Raw genomic sequence first — 15,990 nt, forward strand, 5'->3', positions numbered from 1 at the left:
TGATTCTTCTTTGGTCTTCCTTATTCATTGTCCAGCTTTCACATGCATATGAGGTGATTGAAAACACCATGGCTTAGATCAGGCGTACCTTAGTCCTTAAAGTGACATTTTTGCTTTTTAACACATTAAAGAGATCTTTATTTTTATTTTTGTTATTATTTTTGGATGTTACGGTGAACATTTATTTGAATATCTATCTCGGTTGGGGTTTCTCCATCTTATAAGGCAGAACCATTACTATAAAACTGCAAAGGTCAGATGCTCACTTTCCCATCCACCTTTGTGGCGAGAAACCGAGGACATGGCTTAGATTCAACATTTAGGCACACTCACCTCTGAGTTCAGCAGTGGCAGCCACTGTACTGGCTCTGCAGCATGAGTTTAGCTGTGTCCATCTACTGCTATATTCATTGCCTAAGTCTGCCGTAACAAATTACCACAAACTGGGTGGTTTAAAACAACAGAAATTTATTCTCTCACAGTTCTGGAGGCTAGAAGTTCGAAAACAAGGTGTGGACAGGATCATATTCTCTCTCAAGGCTCTAGGGGAGGATCCTTCCTTGCCTCTTCCAGCTTCTGGTGGCCGCAAGCATTCCTTTGTGTCCCTTGGCTTATAGACATGTCCACTTCAATATATGCCTTCAGAGTGTTCTCCTTGTGTGTCTACCTCTGTGTCTCTTCTCTTCTTGTAAGGCCATTAAAAACAAACAAAAAACACTGCCTTCAAGTCAATTCTGACTCATACCAACCCTATAGTACAGAATACAACTGCATCACGGGGTTTGAAGGCTGCAATTTTTTTTTCATTTTACTTTAGATGAAAGTTTACAGACCAAATTAGTTTCTCATTAAACAATTAATGCACATATTGTTTTGTGACATTGGTTGCCAAACCCATGACATGTCAATACTCTCTGCCTCTGGACTCTGGGTTCTCTGTTACCAGCTTTCCCGTCCCCTCCTGCCTTCTTGTCCCTGCCCCTGAGCTGCTGTGTCCACTTAGTCTCATTTTGTTTTATGGTCCTGTCCCATCTTTGGCTGAAGGGTGAACCTCAGGAGTGACTTCAGTACTGAGTTAAAAGGGTGTGTGGAGGCCATACTCTTGGAGTTTCTCCAGTCTGTGTCAGACCAGTAAGTGTAGTCTTTTCTTGTGGGTTAGAATTTTGTACTACATTTTTCTCCAGCTCTGTCTGGGACCCTCTATTGTCATCCCTATCAGAGCAGTTGGTGGTAGTAGCCAGGCACCATCAACTTGTTCTGGACTCAGTCTGGTGGAGGCTATGGTAGTTGTGCTCTGTTTGTCCTCTGGACTAATCTTTCCGTTGTGACTCTCGGTTTTTCATTTTCTCTTGCTACAGATGGGGTGGGACCAGTGGAGTATCTTACATGGCCACTCACAAGCTTTTAAGACCCAAGATACTACTCACCAAAGTAGGATGTAGAACATTTTCTTTATAAACTATGTTATGCCAACTAAGCTAGATGTCCCTCAAGGCCATGGTCCCCAGCACTCAGCCCAGTAATTCTAGCTCTCAGGGAGCCTGGATGTGTCTATGAAGATTCCATGACCTGGCATTGGTCAAGATGTGCTGACTTACGTAGAATTGGGTACTTTCTCTTCACCAAAGTTACCACTTATCTTTGTCTAGTTAGTGTTTATCCCTCCCCACACCTACCCTCCCTAGTAACCACCAAAGATTGTTTCTTTCTGTGTGTAAACCTTTTCATGAGTATTTATAATAGTGGTAGCATGAAGTATTTGTCCTTTTGTGACTGACTTATTACACTCAGCATAATTCCCTCCAGATTGATCCATATAGTGAGATGTTTTGCAGATTCATCATTATTCTTTATTGTTGCATAGTATTCCATTGTGTGTATGCACCATAGTTTGTTTATCCATTCATCTGTTGATGGGCACTTAGGTTGTTCCCATCTTTTTGATGTTGCGAATAATGCTGCAATGAACATGAGTGTACATATGTCTATCATGTGATGGCTCTTATTTCTCCAGGATATACTCTTAGGAATAGATGGCTGGACCATATGGTATTTCGATTTCTAGCTTTTTAAGGAAGCACCATATTGTTTTTCAAAATGTTTGTACCATTTTACATTTCCACCGGCAATGCATAAGAGCTCTAAGCTGCCCGCAGGCTCTTCAACTTTTATTATTTTGTTTTTTTTTTTTGATTTGTGCCAGTAATATCGGGGTGAAATGGTATCTCACTGTACTTTTAATTTGCATTTCTCTAATGGCTAGTGATCTCAAGCATTTAAACATGAATGTCTTCTTTGGTGAAGTGTCTGTTTATATCCTTTGACCAGTTTTTAAATTGGATTATTTGTCCTTTTGTTGTAGAGCTGTTGGATTTTCCTATAGAGATTACACCTTTGTCGAATGTGTCATAGCCAAAAATTTTTTCCCATTCTGTAGGTTCTCTTTTTACTCTTTTGGTGAAGTCTTTTGATGAGCATAAGTGTTTAATTTTTTTTTATTTAATTTTTAAAAATTTTTATTGAGCTTCAAGTGAACGTTTACAAATCAAGTCAGTCTGTCACATATAAGTTTATATACACCTTACTCCATACTCCCACTTGCTCTCCCCCTAATGAGTCAGCCCTTCCAGTCTCTCCTTTTGTGACAATTTTGCCAGCTTCCAACCCTCTTTACCCTCGCATTCCCCCTCCAGACAGGAGATGCCAACACAGTCTCAAGTGGCCACCTGATACAAATAGCTCACTCTTCATCAGCATCTCTCGCCTACCCACCGTCCACTCCCTTCCACGTCTGATGAGTTGTCTTCGGGAATGGTTCCTGTCCTGGGCCAACAGAAGGTTTGGGGACCATGACCACTGGGATTCCTCTAGTCTCAGTCAGACCGTTAAGTATGGTCTTTTTGTGAGAATTTGGGGTCTGCATCCCACTGATCTCCTGCTCCCTCAGGAGTTCTCTGTTGTGCTCCCTGTCAGGGCAGTCATTGGTTGTGGCCGGGCACCAACTGGTTCTTCTGGTTTCAGGATGATGTAAGTCTCTGGTTCATGTGGCCCTTTCTGTCTCTTGGGCTCATAGTTATCGTGTGACCTTGGTGTTCTTCATTCTGCTTTGATCCAGGTGGGTTGAGACCAATTGATGCATCTTAGATGGCCGCTTGTTAGCATTTAAGACCCCAGATGCCACATTTCAAAGTGGGATGCAGAATGTTTTCATAATAGAATTATTTTGCCAATTGCCTTAGAAGTCCCCTTAAACCATGGTCCCCAAACCCCCGCCCTTGCTCCGCTGACCTTTGAAGCATTCATTTTATCCTGGAAACTTCTTTGCTTTTAGTCCAGTCCAGTTGAGCTGACCTTCCATGTATTGAGTATTGTCCTTCCCTTCACCTAAAGTAGTTCTTATCTACTAACTAATCAGTAAAAAACCCTCTTGCACACTCCCTCCCTCACCCCCCTCCTAACCACAAAAGTATGTGTTCTCAGTTTATACTATTTCTCAAGATCTTATAATAGTAGTCTTATACAATATTTGTCCTTTTGCAACTGACTAATTTCACTCAGCATAATGCCTTCCAGGTTCCTCCACGTTATGAAATGTTTCACAGATTCGTCACTGTTCTTTATCGATGCGTAGTATTCCATTGTGTGAATATACCACAATTTATTTAACCATTAATCCGTTCAAGGACACCTTGGTTGCTTCCAGCTTTTTGCTATTGTAAACAGACCTGCAATAAATATGGGTGTGCATATATCTGTTTGTGTGAAGGCTCTTATTTCTCTAGGGTATATTCCAAGGAGTGGGATTTCTGGGTTGTAAGGTAGTTCTACTTCTAACCGTTTAAGATAATGCCAGATAGATTTCCAAAGTGGTTGTACCATTTGACATTCCCACCAGCAGTGTATAAGAGTTCCAATCTCTCCGCAACCTCTCCAACATTTATTATTTTGTGTTTTTTGGATTAATGCCAGCCTTGTTGGAGTGAGATGGAATCTCATGGTAGTTTTAATTTGCATTCCTCTAATGGCTAATGATCGAGAGCGTTTTCTCATGTATCTGTTAGCTGCCTGAATATCTTCTTTAGTGAAGTGCGTGTTCATATCCTTTGCCCACTTCTTGATTGGGTTGTTTGTCTTTTTGTGGTTGAGTTTTGACAGAATCATATAGATTTTAGAGATCAGGCGCTGGTCGGAGATGTCATAGCTGAAAATTCTTTCCCAGTCTGTAGGCAGTCTTTTTACTCTTTTGGTGAAGTCTTTAGATGAGCATAGGTGTTTGATTTTTAGGAGCTCCCAGTTATCGGGTTTCTCTTCGTCATTTTTGGTAATGTTTTGTATTCTGTTTATGCCTTGTATTAGGGCTCCTAGGGTTGTCCCTATTTTTTTCTTCCATGATCTTTATCGTTTTAGTCTTTATGTTTAGGTCTTTGATCCACTTGGAGTTAGTTTTTGTGCACGGTGTGAGGTATGGGTCCTGTTTCATTTTTTTGCAAATGGATATCCAGTTATGCCAGCACCATTTGTTAAAAAGACTATCTTTTCCCCAATTAACTGACACTGGGCCTTTGTCAAATATCAGCTGCTCATATGTGGATGGATTTATATCTGAGTTCTCAATTCCGTTCCATTGGTCTATATGCCAGTTGTTGTACCAGTACCAGGCTGTTTTGACTACTGTGGCTGTATAATATATTCTGAAATCAGGTAGAGTGAGGCCTCCCACTTTCTTCTTTTTCAGTAATGCTTTACTTATCTGGGGCTTCTTTCCCTTCCATATGAAGTTAGTGATTTGTTTCTCCATCACATAAAAAAATGACATTGGAATTTGGATCGGAAGTGCATTGTATGTATAGATGGCTTTTGGTAGAATAGACATTTTTACTATGTTAAGTCTTCCTATCCATGAGCAAGGTATGTTTTTCCACTTATGTAGGTCCTTTTTAGTTTCTTGCACTAGTACTTTGTAGTTTTCTTTGTATAGCTCTTTTACATCTTTGGTAAGATTTATTCCTAAGTATTTTATCTTCTTGGGGGCTACTGTGAATGGTATTGATTTGGTGATTTCCTCTTCGATGTTCTTTTTGTTGATGTAGAGGAATCCAAGTGATTTTTGTGTTTATCTTGTAACCTGAGACTCTGCCGAACTCTTCTATTAGTTTCAGTAGTTTTCTGGAGGATTCCTTAGGGTTTTCTGTGTATAAGATCATGTCATCTGCAAATAGAGATAATTTTACTTCTCCCTTGCCAATCCAGATGCCCTTTATTTCTTTGTCTAGCCTAATTGCTCTGGCTAGGACCTTTAGCACAATGTTGAATAATAGCGGTGGCAAAGGGCATCCTTGTCTGGTTCCCGTTCTCAAGGGAAATGCTTTCAGGTTCTCTCCATTTAGAATGATGTTGGCTGTGGGCTTTGTATAAAAAAAAAAGATGCCCTTTATTATGTTGAGGAATTTTCCTTGAATTCCTATTTTGCTGAGAGTTTTTATCATGAATGGGTGTTGGACTTTGTCAAATGCCTTTTCTGCATCAATTGATAAGGTCATGTGGTTTTTGTCTTTTGTTTTATTTATATGGTGGATTACATTAATGGTTTTTCTAATATTAAACCAGCCTTGCATACCTGGTATAAATTCCACTTGGTCGTGGTGGATTATTTTTTTGACATGTTGTTGAATTCTATTGGCTAGAATTTTGTTGAGGATTTTTGCATCTACGTTCATGAGGGATATAGGTCTGTAATATGCTTTTTTTTGATGTCTTTACCTGGTTTTGGTATCAGGGAAATTGTGGTTTCATAGAATGAGTTAGGTAGTATTCTGTCATTTTCTATGCTTTGAAATACCTTTAGTAGTAGCGGTGTTAACTCTTCTCGGAAAGTTTGGTAGAACTCTGCCGAAAAGCCATCTGGGCCAAGGCTTTTTTTTGTTGGGAGTTTTTTCATTACCGTTTCAGTCTCTTTTTTTGTTATGGGTCTATTTAGTTGTTCTACTTCTGATTGTGTTAGTTTAGGTAGGTAGTTTTTCTAGGAATTCATCCATTTCTTCTAGGTTTGCAAATTTGTTAGAGTACAATTTTTCATAATCATCTGATATGATTCTTTTAATTTCAGTTGGGTCTGTTGTGATGTGGCCTAGCTCGTTTCTTATTCGGGTTATTTGTTTCCTTCCTGTATTTCTTTAGTCAGTCTGGCCAATGGTTTATCAATTTTGTTAATTTTTTCAAAGAACCAGCTTTTGGCTTTGTTAATTCTTTCAATTGTTTTTCTGTTCTCTAATTCATTTAGTTCAGCTCTAATTTTTATTATTTGTTTTCTTCTGGTCCCTGATGGATTCTTTTGTTGCTCCCTTTCTATTTGTTCAAGTTGTAGGGACAGTTCTCTGATTTTGGCTCTTTCTTCTTTTTGCATGTGTGCATTTATCGATATAAATTGATCTCTGAGCACTGCTTTTGCTGTGTCCCAGAGGTTTTGATAGGAAGTGTTTTCATTCTCGTTGCATTCTATGAATTTCTTTATTCCCTCCTTGATGTCTTCTATAACCCAGTCTTTTTTCAGCAGGGTATTTTTCAGTTTCCAAGTACTTGATTTCTTTTCCCTAGTTTTTCTGTTATTGATTTCCACTTTTATGGCCTTGTGGTCTGAGAAGATGCTTTGTAATATTTCGGTGTTTTGGATTCTGCAAAGGTTTGTTTTATGACCTAATATGTGGTCTATTCTAGAGAATGTACCATGTGTGCTAGAAAAAAAAGTATACTTTGCAGCAGTTGGTAAAGAGTTCTGTATAAGTCAATGAGGTAAAGTTGGTTGATTTTAGTAATTAGGTCTTCCGTGTCTCTATTGAGCTTACTGGATGTCCTGTCCTTCTCCGAAAGTGGTGTGTTGACGTCTCCTACTATAATTGTGGAGGTGTCTATCTCACTTTTCAGTTCTGTTAAAATTTGTTTTATGTATCTTGCATCCCTGTCATTGGGTGCATAAATATTTAATATGGCTATATCTTCCTGGTCAATTGTCCCTTTAATCATTATGCAGTGTCCTTCTTTATCCTTTGTGGTGGATTTAACTTTAAAGTCTACTTTGTCAGAAATTAATATTGCTACTCCTGCTCCTTTTTGATTGTTGTTTGCTTGATATATTTTTTTCCATCCTTTGAGTTTTAGTTTGTTTGTGTCTCTAAGTCTCAGGTGTGTCTCTTGTAGGCACCATATAGACGGATCGTTTGTCTTTATCCAGTCTGAGACTCTCTGTCTCTTTATTGGTGCATTTAGTCCATTTACATTCAGTGTAATTATAGATAAGTATGTGCATCATTTTGATGCCTTTTTATGTGTGTTGTTGAGAATTTAGTTTTTCCACTTACTTTTTTGTGCTGAGACGTTTTTCTTTGTAAATTGTGTGTTCCTCATTTTCATAGTATTTGACTTTATGTTTGCTGAGTCGTTACGTTTTTCTTGGGTTTTATTTTGAGTTATGGAGTTGTTATACCTCTTTGTGGTTACCTTAATATATATTTTTTAATATTTACCCCTATTTTTCTAAGTAAAAACCTAACTTGTATTGTCCTATATCGCCTTGTATCCCTCTCCATTTAGCAGTTCTATGCCACCTGTATTTAGTCCCTCTTTTTGATTATTGTGATCTTTTACATATTGACTTCAATGATTCCCTGTTTTGAGCGTTTTTTTTTAAATTAATCTTAATTGTTTTTATGATTTCCCTATTGGAGTTGATATCAGGATGTCCTGTTCTGTGACCTTGTGTTGTGCTGGTATCTGATATTATTGGTTTTTTGACCAAGCAATTTCCTTTTTTATTTCTTGTAGCTTTGGATTGGTTTTTGCAAATTCTCTAAGTTTGTGTTTATCTGTAAATATCTTAATTTCGCCTTCATATTTCAGAGAGAGTTTTGCTGGATATATGATCCTTGGCTGGCAGTTTTTCTCCTTCAGTGCTGTGTATATGTCATCCCATTGCCTTCTTGCCTGCATGGTTTCTGCTGAGTAGTCTGAACTTAATCTTATTGATTTTCCTTTGTAGGAGACCTTTCTTTTCTCCCTGGCTGCTTTTAAAATTTTCTCTTTATCTTTGGTTTTGGCAAGTTTGATGATAATATGTCTTGGTGTTTTTCTTTTTGGATCAATCTTAAATGGGGTTCGATGAGCATCTTGGAGAGATATCCTTTCGTCTTTCATGATGTCAGAAAAGTTTTCTGCCAGCAGGTGTTCAACTATTCTCTCCGTGTTTTCTGTTATCCCTCCCTGTTCTGGGACTCCAATCACATGCAAGTTATCCTTCTTGATAGAGTCCCACATGATTTTTAGGGTTTCTTCATTTTTTTTAATTCTTTTATCTGATTTTTTTCAGCTATATTGGTGTTAATTCCCTGGTACTCCAGATTTCCCATTCTGCATTGTAATTGTTCGAGTCTGCTTCTCTGACTTCCTATTGCGTTGTCTAATTCTGTAATTTTATTGTTAATCTTTTGGATCTCTGAATGCTGTCTCTCTATGGATTCTTGCAACTTTTTAATTTTTCCACTATGTTCTTGAATAATCTTTTTAGTTCTTCAACTGCTTTATTGGTGTGTTCCTTGGCTTTTTCTGTAGCTTGCCTTATTTCATTTCTGAGGTCATCCCTGATGTCTTGAAGCATTCTGTAAATTAGTTTTTTATATTCTGTATCTGATAATTCCAGGATTGTATCTTCATTTGGGAAAGATTTTGATTCTTTAGTTTGGGGGTTTGTAGAAGCAGTCATGCTCTGCTTCTTTATGTGGTTTGATATCGACTGCTGTCTCCGAGCCATCACTAAGATATTGTAGTGATTTATTCTATATTTGCTCACTGAGTCTTGTTTTGTTTTCTTTCAGTATACATAGATGGGGTACTAGATTGCGCTGTCTTGATTGTTGTAGCCCTTGACTCACTTATGACCTGTTACCAGCTGGTTTGGGCTGTTACCAGATATATATGCCTGAGTCCATTCACTATTCTTGAGTAGAAACTGATTTTGAGTCATCAAGTGTGTGATGCACACTGTCACCTAACCACCTTGAGAAGTAGTGGTGGTAGCTGTGTGCACCAGATTCTAGTAGCAGCTGCGGTTCACACTCCAGGGGGGACAGGATGCTGACTGGCTTCCCCCAAGTGTCAGTGAGGTAGGTGTGTCTCTATTCCTAAAGCACCTTCGTGGGTGGGCTCTGCAGCTGTACCTTAGGCACCCAATGCAAGTACCTCTACAGATTGGTAGGTGTCACCCTCCTTAGACCCCTAAGGCAGGAGGCTAGGTAGTCTTCAGTTCCCTGTTGTGGGTCAGTGAGGGCTCTGTTGAATAGGCAGAGATATCAGACCTGGGAAACTTGTCTTTCCAGTAAGTCCCCTAAAACAAATGCAATCAGATTCCTATCAGAAATGCCTTTGCATTATGATAGCCACCTTGTTCCCTGTAGGGATGAAAGCCCGAGACTGTGGATCACATATGCTTGGCTGGAGCTGGTTCTGTGTTTTTAGTCCAATTAGGCAAGGATTTTTGGTCCCTGGGTTTTTTGTGGTTGCTTCTCTCAGGCCAGATGAATGGGTTAGGAAAAGACCAAAAAAAGGAAAAGAAAAAGTGGAGCAGTTCTCCCTCTGGCTCAGGAAATTCCAATGTTAATGAAGCCGCCTGGGAAGGGGAGGGGAGGGTTCAGAAAAACAGGAGAGAGTAGCACTCCGGAATATAGACAAAGTTACTTATCTTGCTTGCGATGACTGTTTTATCTGAGATTCCCGAGGGGCGCGTCGCCTGTGTGTGCTGGCTGGGTGGAGACTGCCCCCGAGGGTCAGGCCCTTGTCCCGAGCTTGCGCTGTCTCAGAAGCCACGGTCAGTTCCTCTGCTGCCAGTCCAAAGCCCTGCGTCAAGGTTCCCCAGCTGGGACGCAGCACTCCCGGTTCCAAAAACAGTCGCTGCCTCCCGGTGACTTCTCCTTCCGCCAGTGGCATCGTCACGCCGCCCGTGCGGACCGGCTGGGCCCCCCAGGTCAATTCAGGGGGCTGTGGCTGTGCCCCGTGTTTGCACCGTCACAGGATGTCGTGCTTAGCTCCCCTGCGCCCAGTCCAAAGCCCTGCGCCAAGGTTCCCCGGCTGGGATACTGCACTCCCGGCTCCAAAACCAGTCGCTGCCTCCTGGCGACTTCTCCTCCCGCCACCCACGTGACCACGCTGCCAGCACAGACCGGCTGGGCCTCCTCCCGGGGTCAGTTCAGGGGGGTAGGTCTGCGCCCCGTGTTTGCGCCATCACAGGATGCCGTGCTCAGCTCCCCTGCACCCAGTCCAAAGCCCGGCGCCAAGGTTTCCTGACTCGGACGCTGGCTCCAGGCTCCGAAAACAGTCACTGTTTCCCCATAGTTGTTCGTTCTCGGTCTCTGTCACTCAGGTCAACTCTTTAAATCTGTGTTTGTTGGTCAGGGTTCGTAGATTGTCATGTATGTGATCAATTTACTTGTTTCTCCGAGTCTTTGTTGCAAGAGGGATCCGAGGTAGCGTCTACGTAGTCAGCCATCTTGGCCCCCTCAAGTATTTAATTTTTAAAAGATCTCAGTTAGCTAGCTTATCTTCTGGCATTTGTGTATTGTTAGTCATGGTTTATATGCTATTTATCCTGTGTATTGGGGTCTCTAGTGTTGATCCTATTTTTTCTTCTATGATTTTCATAGGTTTGATTTTATATTTAGGTTTTTGATCTGTTTTGAATTAGTTTTTGTGTATGCTGTAAGGTGTGGGTCCTGTTTCTTTTTTTTACATATGGACATCCAGCTTTGCAAGTACCATTTGTTAAAAAGACTGTATTTTCTCCATTTAATGGACTTTGGGCCTTTGTCGACGATCTGGTAACTATGGGTAAATGGATTTACATCTGAGTTCTTGATTCTATTCCATTGGTCAATGTGTCTGTTGTTTTACCAGTACCAGGCTGTTTTGACTACCATAGCTGTATAGTAGATTCTGAGGTCAAGTAGTGTAAGTCCTCCTACATTATTCTTTTTCTTCAATAGTGCTTTACCTATATGGGCCTCTTTCCTTTCCATATAAAGTTAATGATTAGTTTTTCCATCTCATTAAAGAATGCTGTTGGTATTTTGATCTTGATTGCATTATATTTGCAGATTGCTTTGGGAAGCACTGACATTTTCGCAATGCTGAGTCTATCAATAAGCATGTATGTTTTTCCATTTATGTAGGTCTCTTGGCTTCTTGCAGTAGTGTTTTGTAGTTTTACTTGTATAGGTCTTTTACATCCCTGGTTAGATTTATTCCTAAGTATTTTATTTTTTTAGGGGCTATTATAAATTGTTTTGCTTTCCCAATGTACTTTTCATAGTTCTCTTTATTGGCATATAGGAATTCAACTGTTTTTTTTTATGTTTACCTTGTATCCTGCTGCTCTGCTGAATCTTTCTATTAGTTCCACGCAGTTTCATATAGAGCACTTTGTATTCTCTATGTATAGTTTCATACCATCTGAAAATAGGGATATTTTACTTCTTCCTTACCTATCTGGATACTCTTTATTCTTTTTCTTGCCTTTTTGTTCTAGCTAGGACTTCCAGCACAATGTTAAATAGGAGTGGTGATAAAGAGCCTCCTTGTCTTGTTGCCGTTCTCAGGAGGAATGTTTTCAGCCTCTATCTATTAAGAATGATGTTGGGATTTCGGAGGAGGCGGGGCCAAGATGGCTGACTAGGTAGACGCTACCTTGGATATCTCTTGCAACAAAGACTTGGAAAAACAAGTGAATCGATCACATACGTGACAATATATGAACCCTGACCATCATACACAGATCTAAAGAGTTGACCTGAGTGACAGAGACTCAGCCAGCGCAAGCAGGCTGGACACTGGCGCGGCTAACGAGAGAACGAGCAACCACAGAGAAGCAGCAACTGTTTTCGGAGCCTGGAGCCAGCGTCCCAGTCAGAAAACCTTGGCGCCGGGTTTTGGATTGGGCGCAGGGGAGCTGAACACGGCATCCTGAGACGGCGCAACCATGGGATGCAGCCCTAGCCCCCTGAAGTGACCTCGGGAGAAGCCCAGCCAGTGCACGCAGGCACCGCAGCTACGCGGCTGACAGGAGGAGAAGTCACCCGGAGGCAATGACTGGTTTTGGAGCCTGGAGTGCAGTGTCCCAGCCAGGGAACCTTGGCGCTGGGCTTTGGACTGGGAGCGGAAGAACTGACCACGGCTTCTGAGACAGCACAAGCACAGGAGGCAGGCCTGGCCCTCGGGGCAATCTCGACCCAGCCAGGTTACAGGCCCCTCGGGAATCTCAGATAAAACAGTCATCACCAAGCAAGATAAGTAACTTTGTCTATATTCCTGGGTGCTACTCTCTCCTATCTATCTGATCCCTCCCCTCCCCTTCCCAGGCAGCTTCTTTAACATTGGAATTTCCTGGGCCAGAGAGTGAAGTGCTCTGCGTTTTTTTTTTTTTCTTTTTCTAACCCATTCTCCTGGCCTGAGAGAAGCAGCTACAAAACACCCAGGGACCAAAAATCCTTCCCTGACTTCCTGAAATTGGACTAAAAATACAGAACCAGCTCCAGCCAAGCATACAAGATCCACAGTCTTGGGCTTTCATCCCTACAGGGAACAAGGTTGCTATTATAATGGAAAGGAAATTCTGATAGTGATCTGACTGTAATTGTTTTAGTGGATCACTGGAAAGACAAATTTCCCAGGTCTGATATCTCTACCAATTAAACAGAGCCCTAACTGACCCAAACAGGGAACTGAGAGCTGAAGCTCCACCCAAACCACCTAGACTCCTGCCATAGGGGTCTGAGGATAATGACACCTACCAATCTGTACAGGTACATGCATTGGGTGCCTAAGGTACAGCTGCAGAGCCCACCCACCAAAGTGCTTTAGGAATAGAGACACACCTACCTCACTGGCACTTGGGTGAAGCCTGTCAGCATCCTGCCCCCCCCGGAGTGTGACCCCCTGCTGCTATTAGAACCTGGTGCACACAACTATCACCACTTCTCCTCTAAGTGAATAGGTGACAGTCTACACCACACATTTGGTGACCCAAAATCAGATTCTACTCAAGAATAGTGAATAGACTCTTAGGCTTACATATCTGGTAACAGCCCAAACCAGCTGGTAATAGGACATAAGTGAGTCAAAGACTACTACAATCAAGACAGCGCAATCTAGTAGCCCATCTATGTATATTGAAAGAAAACAAAAAAAGATAAGACTCAGTGAGCAAATATAAAATAAATCATTACAATATCTTATAGATGGCTCGGAGACAGCAGTCAATATCAAACCACATAAAGAAGCAGACCATGATTGCTTCTACAACTCCCCAAACTAAAGAATCAAAATCTTTCCCAAATGAAGATACAATCCTGGAATTGCCAGATGCAGAATACAAAAATCTAATTTACAGAATGCTTTTTCAAGATACCAGGGATGACCTCAAAAATGAAATAAGGAAATCTACAGAAAAAGCCAAGGAATACACTGATAAAGCAGTTGAAGAAATCAAAAAGATTATTCAGGAACATAGTGGAAAAATTAATAAGCTGCAAGAATCCATAGAGAGACAGCATTCAGAAGCCCAAAAGATTAACAGTAAAATTACAGAATTAGACAACTCAATAGGAAGTCAGAGGAACAGAATCGAGCAATTGGAATGTAGAGTGGGGGAGGTGGAGGATAAGGCAATTGACACCAATACAGTTGAAGAAAAATCAGATAAAAGAATTCAAAAAAATGAAGAATCCCTAACAATCATGTGGGATTCTATCAAGAAGAATAACTTGCGTGTGATTGGAGTTACAGAACAGGGAGGGATAACAGAAAATACAGAGAGAATAGTACAAGATCTGTTGGCAGAAAACTTCCCTGACATCATGAAAGACGAAAGGATATCTATCCAAGATGCTCATCGAACCCCATATAAGATTGATCCAAAAAGAAAATCACCAAGACATATTATCATCAAACTTGCCAGAACTGAAGATACAGAGAAAATTTCAAAAGCAGCCAGGGATAAAAGAAATGTCTCCTACAAAGCAGAATCAATAAGTTCAGACTACTCAGCAGAAATCATGCAGTCAAGAAGGCAATGGGATGACATATATAGAGCACTGAAGGGGAAAAACTGCCAGCCAAGGATCATATATCCAGCAAACCTCTCTCTCAAATATGAAGGTGAAATTAAAACATTTACAGATAAACACAAGCTTAGAGAATTTGCAAAAACCAAACCCAAGCTACAAGAAATACTAATGGAAATTGTTTGGTCAGAAAATAATATCAGATACAAACACAAGGTCACAGAACAGAACATCCTGATATCAACTCAAATAGGGAAATCAGAAAAACAAATTAAGATTAATTTTAAAAAGAAAAAAATGCTAAAAACAGGGAATCATTGAAGTCATTATGTCCAAGATCACAATAATGACAAAGAGGGACTAAATACAGGAGGCATAGAACTGCCATATGGAGAGGAAAACAAGGCTATATACGATGTTACAAGTTAGGTTTTTACTTAGAAAAATAGGCGTAAATATTAAGGTAACCACAAAGAGGTATAACAATTCCATAACTCAAAATAAAAACCAAGAAAAACATAATGATTCAGCAAACAAATTCAACTACTATGAAAATGAGGAACACACAATTTACAAAGAAAAATGTCTCAGCACAAAAAGTAAATGGAAAAAAGAAATTGTCAAGAATACACACAAAAAGGCATCAAAATGGCAGCACTAAACTCATACTTATCTATAATTACACTCAATGTAAATGGACTAAATGCACCAATAAAGAGACAGAGGGTCTCAGACTGGATAAAGAAAAACGATCCGTCTATATGGTGCCTACAAGAGACACACCTGAGACTTAGAGACACAAACAAACTAAAACTCAAAGGATGGAAAAAATATATCAAGCAAACAACAATCAAAAAGGAGCAGGGGGGAGGGGGCCAAGATGGCGGACTAGGTGGACGCTCCCGCGGATCCCTCTTGCAACAAAGACTCGGAAAAACAAGGGAATCGATCACATACATAACAATCTATGAACTCTGAACAACAAGCACAGACTTAGAGACGGAGGACGAACAAATACGGGCAGACAGCGACTGTTTTCAGAACTAGGAGCCAGCGCACCAGGCAGGTGACCTTCGGAGCTCGATCTGGGGCAGAGCCCAGGGGGGCAGACGGCACAGAAAGGGGGCCCACCCCTTCCCCTCCGAACCCATCCCGGGAGGAAGCCTAGCAGGTTGGCGCGGGCGGCGTAGGGGCGCAGCCGGAGGGAGAAACACCCGGGAGGCAGTGACTGATCTGAGAGGGGGGAGAACAGCGTCCCAGCTGGGGTGCCGTGCCGTCCGCCGGGAGTTAGGCGAGAAGCCGACGAGGCGCGCGCGGGGGGGGGTCAGCTGTGTTTCCCTGGAGTGACCCCAGGGCGGGGCCCACATGTTCGTGCGGGAGGACGCGCACCCAGTCCGCGCGTGTGGCACGGCACACCAGAGGGAGAAATCCCCGGAGGTGTCTGGTCTCAAAACAGGGAAAGCAGCATCCCAGACGGGGAGCCATTCCGCTGCGATCTGGGCACGCGCGCACGCGCGCGCGGGCGGGGCATGAGCGCGGGGTCCATTTTTATTACCCTGAATTGACCCAGGGGGCGGGACCACCTGGTCGTGTGAGTGACGCCCTCCCAGTTTGCGCGAGAGGTGTGGCACACCAGAAGGAGAAGTCCCCGGGAGGAACTGATTGGTCCCAAAGCGCAGAAAGTAGCGTCCCAGACAGGGTGCCGTCTTGCGGGGGCTTGGGCGCGCGCACGAGCGGGGCGTGAGCGCGGAGTCCATTTTTATTGCCCTGAATTGACCCAGGGGGCGGGCCCACCTGGCCGTGCGGAGGAACTGATTGGTCCCGAAGCGCAGAAAGTAGCGTCCCAGACGGGGTGCCGCCCTGCCGGGGCTTGGGCGCGCGCATGAGCGGG

At 42.0% G+C, this 15,990-nt stretch overlaps 1 protein-coding gene across 1 annotated transcript in view; it reads right to left on the reverse strand.

The window, feature by feature from the left end:
- ZDHHC15 (zinc finger DHHC-type palmitoyltransferase 15) overlaps positions 1–15,990 on the reverse strand; it is a 236,292-nt gene that overhangs the window by 85,521 nt on the left and 134,781 nt on the right. The window lies entirely within an intron of this gene.

Source organism: Loxodonta africana, chromosome X (assembly GCF_030014295.1).
Source record: "Loxodonta africana isolate mLoxAfr1 chromosome X, mLoxAfr1.hap2, whole genome shotgun sequence".
Lineage (NCBI taxonomy): Eukaryota > Metazoa > Chordata > Mammalia > Proboscidea > Elephantidae > Loxodonta > Loxodonta africana.